This window comes from Petromyzon marinus, unplaced genomic scaffold (genome assembly GCF_048934315.1).
Source record: "Petromyzon marinus isolate PM22_M1 ecotype Great Lakes invasive population unplaced genomic scaffold, UKy_Petmar_22M1.pri1.0 PM_Scaffold_14, whole genome shotgun sequence".
NCBI classification, from domain to species: Eukaryota; Metazoa; Chordata; class Hyperoartia; order Petromyzontiformes; family Petromyzontidae; genus Petromyzon; species Petromyzon marinus.
The window spans coordinates 640,899-654,410 of record NW_027423102.1 but is presented as its reverse complement, the minus strand read 5'-3'; the positions used below and the strand labels follow the sequence as shown (position 1 = coordinate 654,410).

General features: G+C 51.9%; 1 protein-coding gene across 6 annotated transcripts in view; it reads left to right on the top strand.

Moving 5' to 3' along the window:
- Positions 1-13,512, top strand: part of LOC142922673 (fructosamine-3-kinase-like) — a 33,805-nt gene that overhangs the window by 2,738 nt on the left and 17,555 nt on the right. The window contains exon 2 of one of the 6 annotated variants that reach the window (XR_012940221.1): positions 12,044-12,438. The exons of the other annotated variants lie outside the window; for them this stretch is intronic. The gene's annotated coding sequence lies outside the window, so the exon portion shown is untranslated. The remainder of the gene's footprint in view (positions 1-12,043; positions 12,439-13,512) is intronic. 6 annotated transcript variants of the gene reach the window in all.

The following is a 13,512-nucleotide window of genomic DNA, read 5'->3' as shown; positions in this document are numbered from 1 at the left end:
GTCCTCCTCACCCCTCACCTATCCCTCGCCTCGTCCTCCTCACCCTTAGCTCGTCCTCACTCCTCGTCCTCCGCTCCCCTCGCTGTCCTCTCCATTTGCCTCGTCCTCCTCACCCCACACCTCGTTCTTCTTACCCCTCATCTTGTCCTCCTCACCACTCGACTCGTCCTACTCACCCCTCACCTCACCCTCCTCACCCCTCGTCCTCCTCACCCATTGTCCTCCTCACCCATTGTCCTCCTCACCGCTCGTTCTCCTCATCCCTCGTTCTCCTCACCCCTCAGCTCGTCTTCCTCACCCCTCACCTCGTCCACCCCACTCCGCGCCTCGTCATCCTCACGCCTCGCCCACCTCACCCCTCACCTCGTCCTTCTCACCCACACCGCGTTCTTCTTACCCCTCACCTCTTCCTCCTCACCGCTCGACTCGTCCTCCGCACCCCTCACCTCCTCACCCCTCGTCCTCCTCACCCCTCGTCCTCCTCACCCCTCGTCCTCCTCACCCCTCGCTCTCCTCACGCCTCGCTCTCCTCAGCCCTCGTCCTCACCCCCACACCTCGTTCTTCTCACCCCCCCGTCCTCACCCCTCGCTCGTCCACCGCACCCTGCTCCTCACCTCCTCATCCCTCGTCCTCCTCACCCCTCGCTCTCCTCACCCCTCGCCTCGTCCTCCTCACTCCCACACCTCGTTCTTCTTACTTCTCACCCCCCGTCCTCCTCACTTCTCGTCATCGTCACCCCTCGTCCTCCTCATCCCTCGTCCTCCTCACCCCTCGTCCTCCTCACCCCTCGTCCTCCTCACCCCACACCTCGTTCTTCTTACCCCTCATCTTGTCCTCCTCACCACTCGACTCATCCTACTCACCCCTCACCTCACCTCACCCTCCTCACCCCTCGTCCTCACCCATTGTCCTCCTCACCGCTCGTTCTCCTCACCCCTCTTTCTCCTCACCCCTCAGCTCGTCTTCCTCACCCCTCACCTCGTCCACCGCACCCCGCGCCTCGTCATCCTCACGCCTCGCCCGCCTCATCCCTCACCTCGTCCTTCTCACCCACACCGGGTTCTTCATACCCCTCACCTCTTCCTCCTCACCCCTCGACTCGTCCTCACCCCTCGTCCTCCTCACCCCTCGTCCTCCTCACCCCTCGCTCTCCCCTTGCTCTCCTCACCCCTCGCTCTTCTAAACCCTCGTCCTCACCCCCACACCTCGTTTGTCTTCTCACCCCCCGTCCTCACCCCTCGCTCTCACCCCTCGCTCGTCCACCGCACCCTGCTCCTCACCTCCTCACCCCTCGTCCTCCTCACCCCTCGCTCTCCTCACCCCTCGCTCTCCTCACGCCTCGCTCTCTACAGCCCTCACCGCGTCCTCCTCAACCCTCGTCCTCCTCACCCCCACACCTCGTTCTTCTTACTTCTCACCCCCCGTCCTCCTCACCCCTCGTCCTCCTCACCCCTCGCTCGTCCACCGCACCCTGCTCCTCATCCTCCTCACCCCTCACCTCGTTCTCCTTACCCCTCACGTCGTCCGCTTGACCCCTCACCTCATTCTCACCCCTCACCTCGTCCACCTCACTTGTCCTCAACCCTCACCTCGTTCTCACCCCTCACCTCGTCCTCACGCCCACAGCTCGTTCTTCTTACTCTTCACCCCTCACTCTCCTCACCCCTCGTCCTGCTCACCCCTCGTCCTCCTCACCCCTCGTCCTCCTCACCCCTCTTCTTCGGCACCCCTCGTCCTCCTCACCCCTCGTCCTCCTCACCCCTCGTCCTCCTCACCCCTCGACCTCCTCACACCTCGTCCTCACCCCTCATCTCGTCCTCCTCACCCCTCACCTCCTGACCTCGTTCTTCTTACCCTTCACCTCGTCCTCCTCACCCCTTGCCTCGTCCTCCTCACCCGCTCCTGACACGGCCAACGCACACGCCCATGGCAACCTCACTTAGGGCACGGCACACCGACTTAGCATCACCCTCATTTATACCTCCACGTTTATCGGCCTCGTTCTATCGTGACGGCCAAGACGCTGGACGTTTGTGATAAAAAAAAAAACTTCGTAGCTCATCGGATTCCTCCTCCAGTGTACAAATAAATAAATATCACGGCTCTGATCTCTTTGCGGCGCCGCAGTGGCGTTCATCACTCGCCGCCTCCCCATGGCACGACTACGACGCCCTCTGTTGGACGCTGTGTGTCATCAACATTGTTGCCTGTGATTACACTAAACACAACGTCGCTGTGTGTGATTACACTAAACACAACGTCGTTGTTAGTGATTACACTAAACACAACGTCGTTGTTAGTGATTACACTAAACACAACGTCGTTGTTAGTGATTACACTAAACACAACGTCGCTGTGTGTAATTACACACAACATCGTTGTGTGTAATTACACTCAACACAATGTCGTTTTGAGTGATTACACTCAACACAACGTTGTTGTTTGTGATTACACTCAACACAACGTCGTTGCGTCTCATCAATATTTTTGTGTGTGATTACACACACAACAACGTTGTGTTTAATCACGCAACAATGTTGCGTGTAATCACTCACATATTGAGTGATTACACACTCGGCGTGTGTCTGTAGCAGTTGTACGTGTGCCACTTGTCGTAGATGTTCACGGTTTGGTTCCAGCGGCCGCCCTGTTTAATGCTACAGGCGTGTTCACCGCAAAGACACCATGTGCCGTCTGCTTCAGTGGACGTTGAAGATCCCAGCGTCATGGACCAGATTAACCGAATTAAATACAATTGCCCGCAAATTACCCAGTTGGAATATACTGTGCCTAGTAATCATTGCTGGGAAATGTGGTAGAACCCTCCTGAAAAGAGCCAGTAGGGCTATCCTGGGTAAAACTGACCACCCACCCCCTCGTGTGGCATGCTAGCCTTAATAGGTGCTCGCTAACAGCACTTATTTATCGAACAGACTGTTAAATGAAGGGACTGTGTCTTCATTTCAGTCCGTGACTGTGTAACCTGGTACATAAGGCTGCCGCGGTGGTGGGATGTTAACTCCTTCACCTGGTATGCAATAGGTCGTGGGTTCGATCCGGACCCTGACGCCTGTATATTTGGAGTTTGCATGTCTCTCTCTCTCCCGTGGTCGCGTGGATTGTTCTCCAGGTCTTCCAGTTTTTCCCTCCATATTTAGAAACATGCGTTCAGAGCAGGAGTCTCAAACTCAACTTACCTGGGGGCCGCTGGAGGTAGAGTCTGGGTGAGGCTGGGCCGCATCAAGTATTCCAAAAAAAAGTGCAACTGATCCAATCTTCTCAATCTTTATTAATAACAGTTCAGAACATGAACGGTTCTTCAGAACATAGGCTTCTCTTACCTACTCCATGCTTCCAGAGACCTGGCAGCGCTTCCTCTTCTTACACAGCTGAGCCACATTTGGCTTGAGGGAGGAAGCAATTGAGACCCTCAGTATGGCTTAAAATGCTCATCAGTAAGTTTGGACCTGTACTTTGACTTATTAAAGTTCATGGTGCAAAAGAGCTTTTCACACAGATATGTGCTCCCAAAAAGGCACATGGTCTGCTTGAACATCCTGGAAAGCTCAGGGAAGGTGGGGGTGATATATTTACATGTTTTTATCCCAATACCTGAGTATTTGGGATCTTATTTAGTATGCCCTTTCTATATATTCTGAGAGGTATTTGAAAACTTTATCATTGTTCATGCTTTTTTTGAGCACTTCGTTTTTTTTATCATTATTAAATTCATCAATCGTGTTCTCTCTCAGATGTTTATACCTTTCACATTCATAAATAAAGTGATCTAGATTTTCTTCTTTTTGTTCACATCCTACATATCCTTCTGCTCTAATGAATCTCTCTGGATGCCATTGAGCTAACTCTGGTGTCCATGTTACTCCACCTGTCTTAATTCTTAACATCAAGTGCATTGTCTCATGTTTTATATCTTTTAATTTCTTGCTCTTTTTCATTAAATTGTTCTTGGTAAATTATTTTCTTTTGCGATTGCACATATCTGTCCTTTTTCCTTTTCTTTGTTTCTCTTGTAATAATAATCTATAACTTATTTATAATATTCAGGTTCTAACCACCATTTGGCTTTTGTTCTTGCCACCCATCTGATGCTATTTGCTATCCATGTAATTATTTTCCCTTTCCTATTGCAACACTCTGTTGTCTTTATTAGGTCACTGATTACACTTGTTGAGTCCGCCCACTTCCTAAGTCCTCTGTACCTTGCACTGAGTGACAGGATATATTTTCCTTCCACTTGGTGTCACTCCGGAATCACGTTTCAACCAAGTGACTAACGTTGCTAATTCGCGTTGGCTAACTTGTCAACAAACACCGGAAGCTGTCACGAGCCTGAGCTATGGTAAAAAAATATAATAATTAAAAAATAAAAAATTGATGTCAAATAGTGGGCCACAAAATATCGTTCCGCGGGCCACAATTGGCCTGCGGGCCGCGAGTTTGAGACCCCTGGTTTAGAGTATTGTACTGCTATAAATTTCCACAAGATGAGCCACTCCGTTAAAACTAACATTTGTGACCAGATCGCTTCTTAAAAAGAGCTATATGGCTCACTTACCTGGTAAAATAAAAAGTTACATTTCAAATAATCACCACGGTAATGTGTTACCCACACGACCTTGAACTTGAGGCATCGCGCAGAACGCGGCATGCAGTGTGGGGTTAGCTGGGTGGTGCAGGGAGCTGCTACTACTTGCAGAGGGGGGCGGGGCAGGGGGGGACTGAGTCCTCTTGCATAATTGACTTGCGGATTGACCGATGCATAGACGAAAAGATAGCACGTGAATGAATGAGTGTACGGCTGGACTGCAAATGAATGGACAATATTCTTCATCGCCATTTAAAAAAAACTTAACATTGTAATCCATCACCCTGTACATCTGCTGAACCAACGTATCCTACAGCAGCATATGAGTGTGTTTTCATACATTGCCTGAGTGTGTGTTTCTTGCGTATGATCGGTATGTGTTTTACGCATGATCCATATTTGATATCACACAAGATATTTGCCTGTTTTTCTAATGATCTGCACGTGTTTCACGCATAATCTCTGGGTTTCACACATGTTCTGTGTGGGTGGCCGGGACCACCCTCTGCTGCCTTTTTCTCCCGAGTTGCGATGTGTACACATCGTACCAGATACTAATTTAAGGCTGAACCGACCTCTCGAGATCCAGGACGCAGTGGTGATGGTGGCTGTAAGCGGGAATCGAGCTCGGGTCGCCTCGTCCTCCTCACCCCTCACCTCGTCCTCGCCTCGTCATCTTTACCCCTTAGCTCATCACCCTCACCTCGTCCTTCTCTAACCCCTCGCTCTCCTCACCTCGTCCTCACCCATCACCTCGTCCTCCTCACCCATCGCCTCGTCCTCCTCACCCATCGCCTCGTCCTCCTCAACCCTCGTTCTCACCTCTCGTCTCCTCCTCACCCCTCGCCTCGTCCTCCTCACCCCTCGTTCTCCTCACCCCTCGTCTCGTACTCACCCCTCACTTAGTCCTCCTCACCCCTCACCTCGTCCTCGCCTCGTCCTCCTCACCCCTTGCCTCGTCATCTTTACCCCTCCTCACCCCTCGTCTCGTACTACACCCTCACCTCGTCCTCCTCACCCCTCACCTCGTCCTCCTCGGCTCGTCCTCTTCACCCCTCGTCCTCCTCACCTTGTCCTCCTCACCCCTCAGCTCATCTTCCTCACCTCGTCCTCACCCCTCACGTCGTCCGCTTGACCTTTCACCTCGTCCACACCCCTCACCTCATCCTCACCCATCACCTCGTCTTCCTCACCCCTCACCTCATCCGCTTTACCCCTCAGCTCGTCCTCCTCACCCCTCATCCTCCTCACCCCTCGTCGTCCTCACCCCTCGTCCTCACCCCTCGCCTCATCTTTCTCACCCATCGTCCTCCTCACCCCTCGTCCGCCTCACCTTTCACCTCGTCCTCCTCACCCCTCGACTCGTCCTCACCTCTCACCTCAGCTCGTCCTCCTCACCCGTCGTCGTCCTCACCGCTCACCTCGTCCTCCTCACCCCTCACCTCGTTCTTCTTACCCCTCATCTTGTCCTCACCACTCGACTCATCCTACTCACCCCTCACCTCACCTCACCCTCCTCACCCCTTGTCCTCACCCATTGTCTTCCTCACCGCTCGTTCTCCTCACCCCTCAGCTCGTCTTCCTCACCCCTCACCTCGTCCACCGCACCCCGCACTTCGTCATCCTCACGCCTCGCCCGCTTCACCCCTCACCTCGTCCTTCTCACCCACACCGCGTTCTTCATACCCCTCACCTCTTCCTCCTCACCCCTCGACTCGTCCTCCTCACCCCTCGTCCTCCTCACCCCTCGTCCTCCTCACCCCTCGCTCTCCTCACCCCTCGCTCTCCTCACCCCTCGCTCTCCTCACCCCTCGCTCTCCTCACCCCTCGCTCTCCTCAACCCTCGCTCTCCTCAAACCTCGTCCTCCTCAACCCTCGACTCGTTCTCCTCACCCCTCGTCCTCCTCACCCCTCGTGCTCCTCACCCCTCGTCCTCCTCAACCCTCGCTCTCCTCACCCCTCGTCCTCCTCACCCCTCGCTCTCCTCACCCCTCGCTCTCTTCACCCCTCGCTCTCCTCACCCCTCGCTCTCCTCAACCCTCGCTCTCCTCACCCCTCGTCCTCCTCACCCCTCGCTCTCCTCACCCCTCGCTCTCCTCACCCCTCGCTCTCCTCACCCCTCGCTCTCCTCACCCCTCGCTCTCCTCAACCCTCGCTCTCCTCAACCCTCGTCCTCACCTCCACACCTCGTTTTTCTTCTCACCCCCCGTCCTCACCCCTCGCTCGTCCACCGCACCCTGCTCCTCACCTCCTCACCCCTCGTCTTCCTCACCCCTCGTCCTCCTCACCCCTCGCTGTCGTCACCCCTCGCTCTCCTCACCCCTCGCTCTCCTCACGCCTCGCTCTCCTCAGCCCTCACCTCGTCCTCCTCACCCGTCGTCCTCCTCACCCCCACACCTCGTTCTTCTTTCTTCTCACCCCCCGTCCTCCTCACCCCTCGTCCTCCTCACCCCTCGCTCGTCCACCGCACCCCGCTCCTCATCCTCCTCACTCCTCACCTCGTCCTCCTTACCCCTCACGTCGTCCGCTTGACCCCTCATCTCGCCCTCTTGACCCCTCACCTCATTCTCACCCCTCACCTCGTCCACCTCACTTGTCCTCAACCCTCACCTCGTTCTCACCCCTCACCTCGTCCTCACCCCCACAACTCGTTCTTCTTACTCCTCACCCCTCACTCTCCTCACCCCTCGTCCTCCTCACTCCTGTCCTCCTCACCCCTCGTCCTCCTCACCCTCGTGCTCCTCACCCCTCGTCCTCCTCACCCCTCGTCCTCCTCACACCTCATCTCGTCCTCCTCACACCTCATCTCGTCCTCCTCACCCCTCATCTCGTCCTCCTCACCCCTCACCTCCTGACCTCGTTCTTCTTACCCTTCACCTCGTCCTCCTCACCCCTTGCCTCGTCCTCCTCACCCGCTCCTGACACGGCCAACACACACGCCCATGGCAACCTCACTTAGGGCACGGCACACCGACTTAGCATCACCCTCATTTATACCTCCACGTTTATCGGCCTCGTTCTATCGTGACGGCCAAGACGCTGGACGTTTGTGATAAAAAAAAAACTTCGTAGCTCATCGGATTCCTCCTCCAGTGTACAAATAAATAAATATCACGGCTCTGATCTCTTTGCGGCGCCGCAGTGGCGTTCATCACTCGCCGCCTCCCCATGGCACGACTACGACGCCCTCTGTTGGACGCTGTGTGTCATCAACATTGTTGCCTGTGATTACACTCAACACATCGTTGTTGTTGTTGTGATTACACTCAACACAACGTCGTTGTGTGTAATTACACTCAACACAACGTCGTTGTGAGTGATTACACTCAACACAATGTCGTTTTGAGTGATTACACTAAACACAACGTTGTTGTTTGTGATTACACTCAACACAACGTCTTTGTTAGTGATTACACTAAACACAACGTCGTTGTGTGTGATTACACACAACGTCGTTGTTTGTGATTACACTCAACACAACGTCGTTGCGTCTCATCAATATTTTTGTGTGTGATTACACACACAACAACGTTGTGTTTAATCACGACAATGTTGCGTGTAATCACTCACATATTGAGTGATTACACACTCGGCGTGTGTCTGTAGCAATTGTACGTGTGCCGCTTGTCGTAGATGTTCGCGGTTTGAATCCAGCGGCCGCCCTGTTTAATGCTACAGGCGTGTTCACCGCAAAGACACCATGTGCCGTCTGCTTCAGTGGACGTTGAAGATCCCAGCGTCATGGACCAGATTAACCGAATTAAATACAATTGCCCGCAAATTACCCAGTTGGAATATACTGTGCCTAGTAATCATTGCTGGGAAATGTGGTAGAACCCTCCTGAAAAGAGCCAGTAGGGCTATCCTGGGTAAAACTGACCACCCACCCCCTCGTGTGGCATGCTAGCCTTAATAGGTGCTCGCTAACAGAACTTATTTATCGAACAGACTGTTAAATGAAGGGACTGTGTCTTTATTTGAGTCCGTGACTGTGTAACCTGGTACATAAGGGTGCCGCGGTGGTGGGATGTTAACTCCTTCACCTGGTATGCAAGAGTTTGTGGGTTCGATCCGGACCCTGACGCCTGTATATTTGGAGTTTGCATGTCTCTCTCTCTCCCGTGGTCGTGTGGATTGTTCTCCAGGTCTTCCAGTTTTTCCCTCCATATTTAGAAACATGCGTTCAGAGCAGGAGTCTCAAACTCAACTTACCTGGGGGCCGCTGGAGGTAGAGTCTGGGTGAGGCTGGGCCGCATCAAGTATTCCAAAAAAAAGTGCAACTGATCCAATCTTCTCAATCTTTATTAATAACAGTTCAGAACATGAACGGTTTTTCAGAACATAGGCTTCTCTTACCTACTCCATGCTTCCAGAGACCTGGCAGCGCTTCCTCTTCTTACACAGCTGAGCCACATTTGGCTTGAGGGAGGAAGCAATTGAGACCCTCAGTATGGCTTGAATTGCTCATCAGTAAGTTTGGACCTGTACTTTGACTTATTAAAGTTCATGGTGCAAAAGAGCTTTTCACACAGATATGTGCTCCCAAAAAGGCACATGGTCCGCTTGAACATCCTGGAAAGCTCAGGGAAGGTGGGGGTGATATATTTACATGTTTTTATCCCAATACCTGAGTATTTGGGATCTTATTTAGTATGCCCTTTCTATATATTCTGAGAGGTATTTGAAAACTTTATCAATGTTCATGCTTTTTTTGAGCACTTCGTTTTTCTTATCATTATTAAATTCATCAATCGTGTTCTCTCTCAGGTGTTTATACCTTTCACATTCATAAATAAAGTGATCTAGATTTTCTTCTTTTTGTTCACATCCTACATATCCTTCTGCTCTACCAAATCTCTCTAGATGCCATTGAGCTAACTCTGGTGTCCATGTTACTCCACCTGTCTTAATTCTTAACATCAAGTGCATTGTCTCATGTTTTATATCTTTTAATTTCTTGCTCTTTTTGATTAAATTGTTCTTGGTAAATTATTTTCTTTTGCGATTGCACATATCTGTCCTTTTTCCTTTTCTTTGTTTCTCTTGTAATAATAATCTATAACTTCTTTATAATATTCAGGTTTTAACCAACATTTGGCTTTTTTCGCTTTCCTATTGCAACACTCTGTCGTCTTTATTAGGTCACTGATTACACTTGTTGAGTCCGCCCACTTCCTAAGTCCTCTGTACCTTGCACAGGGTGACAGGATATATTTTCCTTCCACTTGGTGTCACTCCGGAATCACGTTTCAACCAAGTGACTAACGTTGCTAATTCGCGTTGGCTAACTTGTCAACAAACACCGGAAGCTGTCACGAGCCTGAGCTATGGTAAAAAAAATATAATAAATAAAAAATTGATGCCAAATAGTGGGCCACAAAATATCGTTCCGCGGGCCACAATTGGCCTGCGGGCCGCGAGTTTGAGACCCCTGGTTTAGAGTATTTTACTGCTATAAATTTCCACAAGATGAGCCACTCCGTTAAAACTAACATTTGTGACCAGATCGCTTCTTAAAAAGAGCTATATGGCTCACTTACCTGGTAAAATAAAAAGTTACATTTCAAATAATCACCACGGTAATGTGTCACCCACACGACCTTGAACTTGAGGCATCGCGCAGAACGCGGCATGCAGTGTGGGGTTAGCTGGGTGGTGCAGGGAGCTGCTACTACTTGCAGAGGGGGGCGGGGCAGGGGGGGACTGAGTCCTCTTGCATAATTGACTTGCGGATTGACCGATGCATAGACGAAAAGATAGCACGTGAATGAATGAGTGTACGGCAGGACTGCAAATGAATGGACAATATTCTTCATCGCCATTTAAAAAAAACTTAACATTGTAATCCATCACCCTGTACATCTGCTGAACCAACGTATCCTACAGCAGCATATGAGTGTGTTTTCATACATTGCCTGAGTGTGTGTTTCTTGCGTATGATCGGTATGTGTTTTACGCATGATCCATATTTGATATCACGCAAGATATTTGCCTGTTTTTCTAATGATCTGCACGTTTTTCACGCATAATCTCTGGGTTTCACAAATGTTCTGTGTGGGTGGCCGGGACCACCCTGAGCTACCTTTTTCTCCCGAGTTGCGATGTGTACACATCGTACCAGATACTAATTTAAGGCTGAACCGACCTCTCGAGATCCAGGACGTACTGGTGATGGTGGCTGTAAGCGGGAATCGAGCTCGGGTCGCCGGATTCATTGTAGCGCAGCGTGCTAAACCCACACGCTCACAGACAGGACTCCAGCTCATCCACCTCGCGCACCTTTGCCAGGAACTTCCAATTGTGGAGCGACGAGCAAATGAAGCGACCCGACCTCCCCTCGGGATACGATGGCTGGCAGGTGGTTGAAGCTATCCGGCAGGAAGCGAGTGCAGGTAACGCTCACCTGAGCGTTGCGAGGCGTGCCCCGCAGGTGGTATCACGTGGGACGATGGATGTGCGACCACGCTATGGCCCTTTCACGATTCCGCTGCTGTATGGGGACCGCCACAACCTAGCGGATCGTTGCGGTGTATTTGACCATACTTCACCACGCTGGTTGGTTGCAGGTGTGGGGAGCGGCACAGTGCAAGGGTTCATGTTGCTGGACTGCCCCTTTTCTGATCATGTGACCCTTGCCAGATTAATTCTGCAAATGCGCAATCGCCGAGCCATGCGACAGCACCCCCGGTTTGCCACGTGTAGCTCTTGTAGACGATGACAACAAACACGCACCCTGCTCTACGGAGCCTGACAGCAGTCATGATGGTGGTGGTTTGCGTGGTACCTTACCATCAGACAAAAAAACTAAACAATTTTGTATTTTACCCGGTAAAGCTCACTGAGCTATATAGATGTTTCTCTGAAGCGACCTGGCTATCACAAATGATAACTCAACGAAGTGGCTTATCAGGCGGAAATGTATTCTAGCCTCGATATTACAGCTGAATACAAATCCTCTGAGGGTACCCACGAGCCCGGGCAGCAAGGGGGCAGTTGGCAGATGGTTAAGGGGCCAAGGAGTAAGGGGAGGATGGAGGAGGGCAGCGGGGAGTGGAGCAGTGGTGTGGCACGTTCGAGTGATGCAAATATTAACTGATTTGTATTGAATACAACTAGAACAATTTACACCGGTGCGTTGATCGATATGATCTTGATTATAATGTTAACGATAATTATGTTGAGATTAGGATATGCAGGAGATAGTGATTATAATGCTAATGTCTTTACACATGGTGATGGTAGAGATCTATTAATCTGGTGATGATGTAATGATGATGGCTTGGCAAGTTGAAGATGGTGATGATAGTGCTCCTGCTGGTGGTGGTAATTCAGATGATGATTATGATGCTGCGACTTGCTGTAGCTGCTTATAATAATAATGATGCTGCATCTGCTGCTGACGATGATGATCCCCCCACCCTCGTCCACCCCCGCAGGTTCTGAGGATCGCCGCATGGTGGTGCAAGCACTGAGCCTGCTGAAGCGCGGGAGTGCGGAGAGGTGACCCCGCGAGATGGAAACAGGAGGGACAGGGTCCTCCTGGGGGAATATCGTGAGCGGCGCAGGGGGTCCTAGAGGGGTCGAGAGGGGAGGAGACACAGCGGATGGACACCTCATTGTTCCCCCCGACGGGGACCCTAATGGGGCCCCAGTGGACGGGGACTCGGGTGGGAGATAACGGCCGAGGTTCGCGTGGCGAGAACAAACGCGCGACCCCGTGTGCGCGTGAGCGTGCGTGGCCACGAGGGCACGTACACGGGACCCAACCTCGGCGGGTTCGAGGAGGAGGAGGCCCTCCTGGAGCTTGGACTGCACGAGGCTTGAGACGGAGGTAGGTGGCTGAGGGGTTGGGTGAGCGACAGGTTGGGTGAGTGAAGGAGGCATTGATTGATTGCGTGGGTAGAGGGTGAGTGGGTAATGTTGAGTGAGCGGGTGTATGTGGTTGAGTTAGTTGGTAGGTAGCCGAGTGGGTGAATGTGGGAGGTTGAGGGGGTGAATGAATGGTTGGATGAGAGAGTGGGTTGGTGAGTAGGTGGGTGAGTGTGGGAGGTCGAGTGGGTGAGTGAGGGGGGTCGAGTGGGTGAGTGAGACGGATGGTGAGTGGGTGGGGGAGTTTGAGTGGGTGAGTGGATGCGTGGGTGATTTGGTAAGTGCATTGTTAATTGTGTAAATGGCTCGGTGAGTCAGTGAGTGCGTGCATGGCTGGGTAAGTGAGAGGATGAGTGGGTTGGGGAGTGCGTGAGTGGGTTGGGGAGTGCGTAAGTGGGTGGGGGAGTGAGTGGGGGAGCGAGTGGCGGGTTAGTGATTTAATCAATCATCGTGTGATTGAATGGCTGAACGGAGGGGTAGGTGAATGAGTGTTTGTGGTTTAGTGAGTGTGTGTGTGGATGAGTTAGTGGGTGGGTGAGTGGATGATTGTGGGAGGTTGAGGGGGTGAGTGGATGTGTAATTTAATGGTTGTATGGGTGGGTGAGCGTGGGAAGTTAAGTGGGTGTGTGAATGAGTGAAGGGGTGGGGGAGTTGAGTGGGTAGGTTGTTGGATAATTGGGGTGAGTGAGTGGGTGAATTATTGGGTGGCTGAGTGGGTGTCCGGGTGAGTTAGGGGGTGGGTCAATATGGGTGGATGGGTGATGGAGTCGGTGATTGAGTTTGTAAATTGAGTGGGTGATTGAGTAGTAGGGTGAGAGTGGGTGGTTGGGTGGGTGGAGGTGAGAGGTTGGGTGAGTTGGTGGGTGGGTGAATGAGTGGATTGATCAGTTAGTGTGTGGTTGAGTGGGTGGTTGTCTGAGTGGGTGAGAAGATGGGTCGTTGAGTGAGTGGATGGGTTATAGATTGAGTGGGTGGTTGTGTGATTGATTGGCTGAGCAAAGGGGTGAATAAGTGGATTTGTGTGGTTGAGTTACTG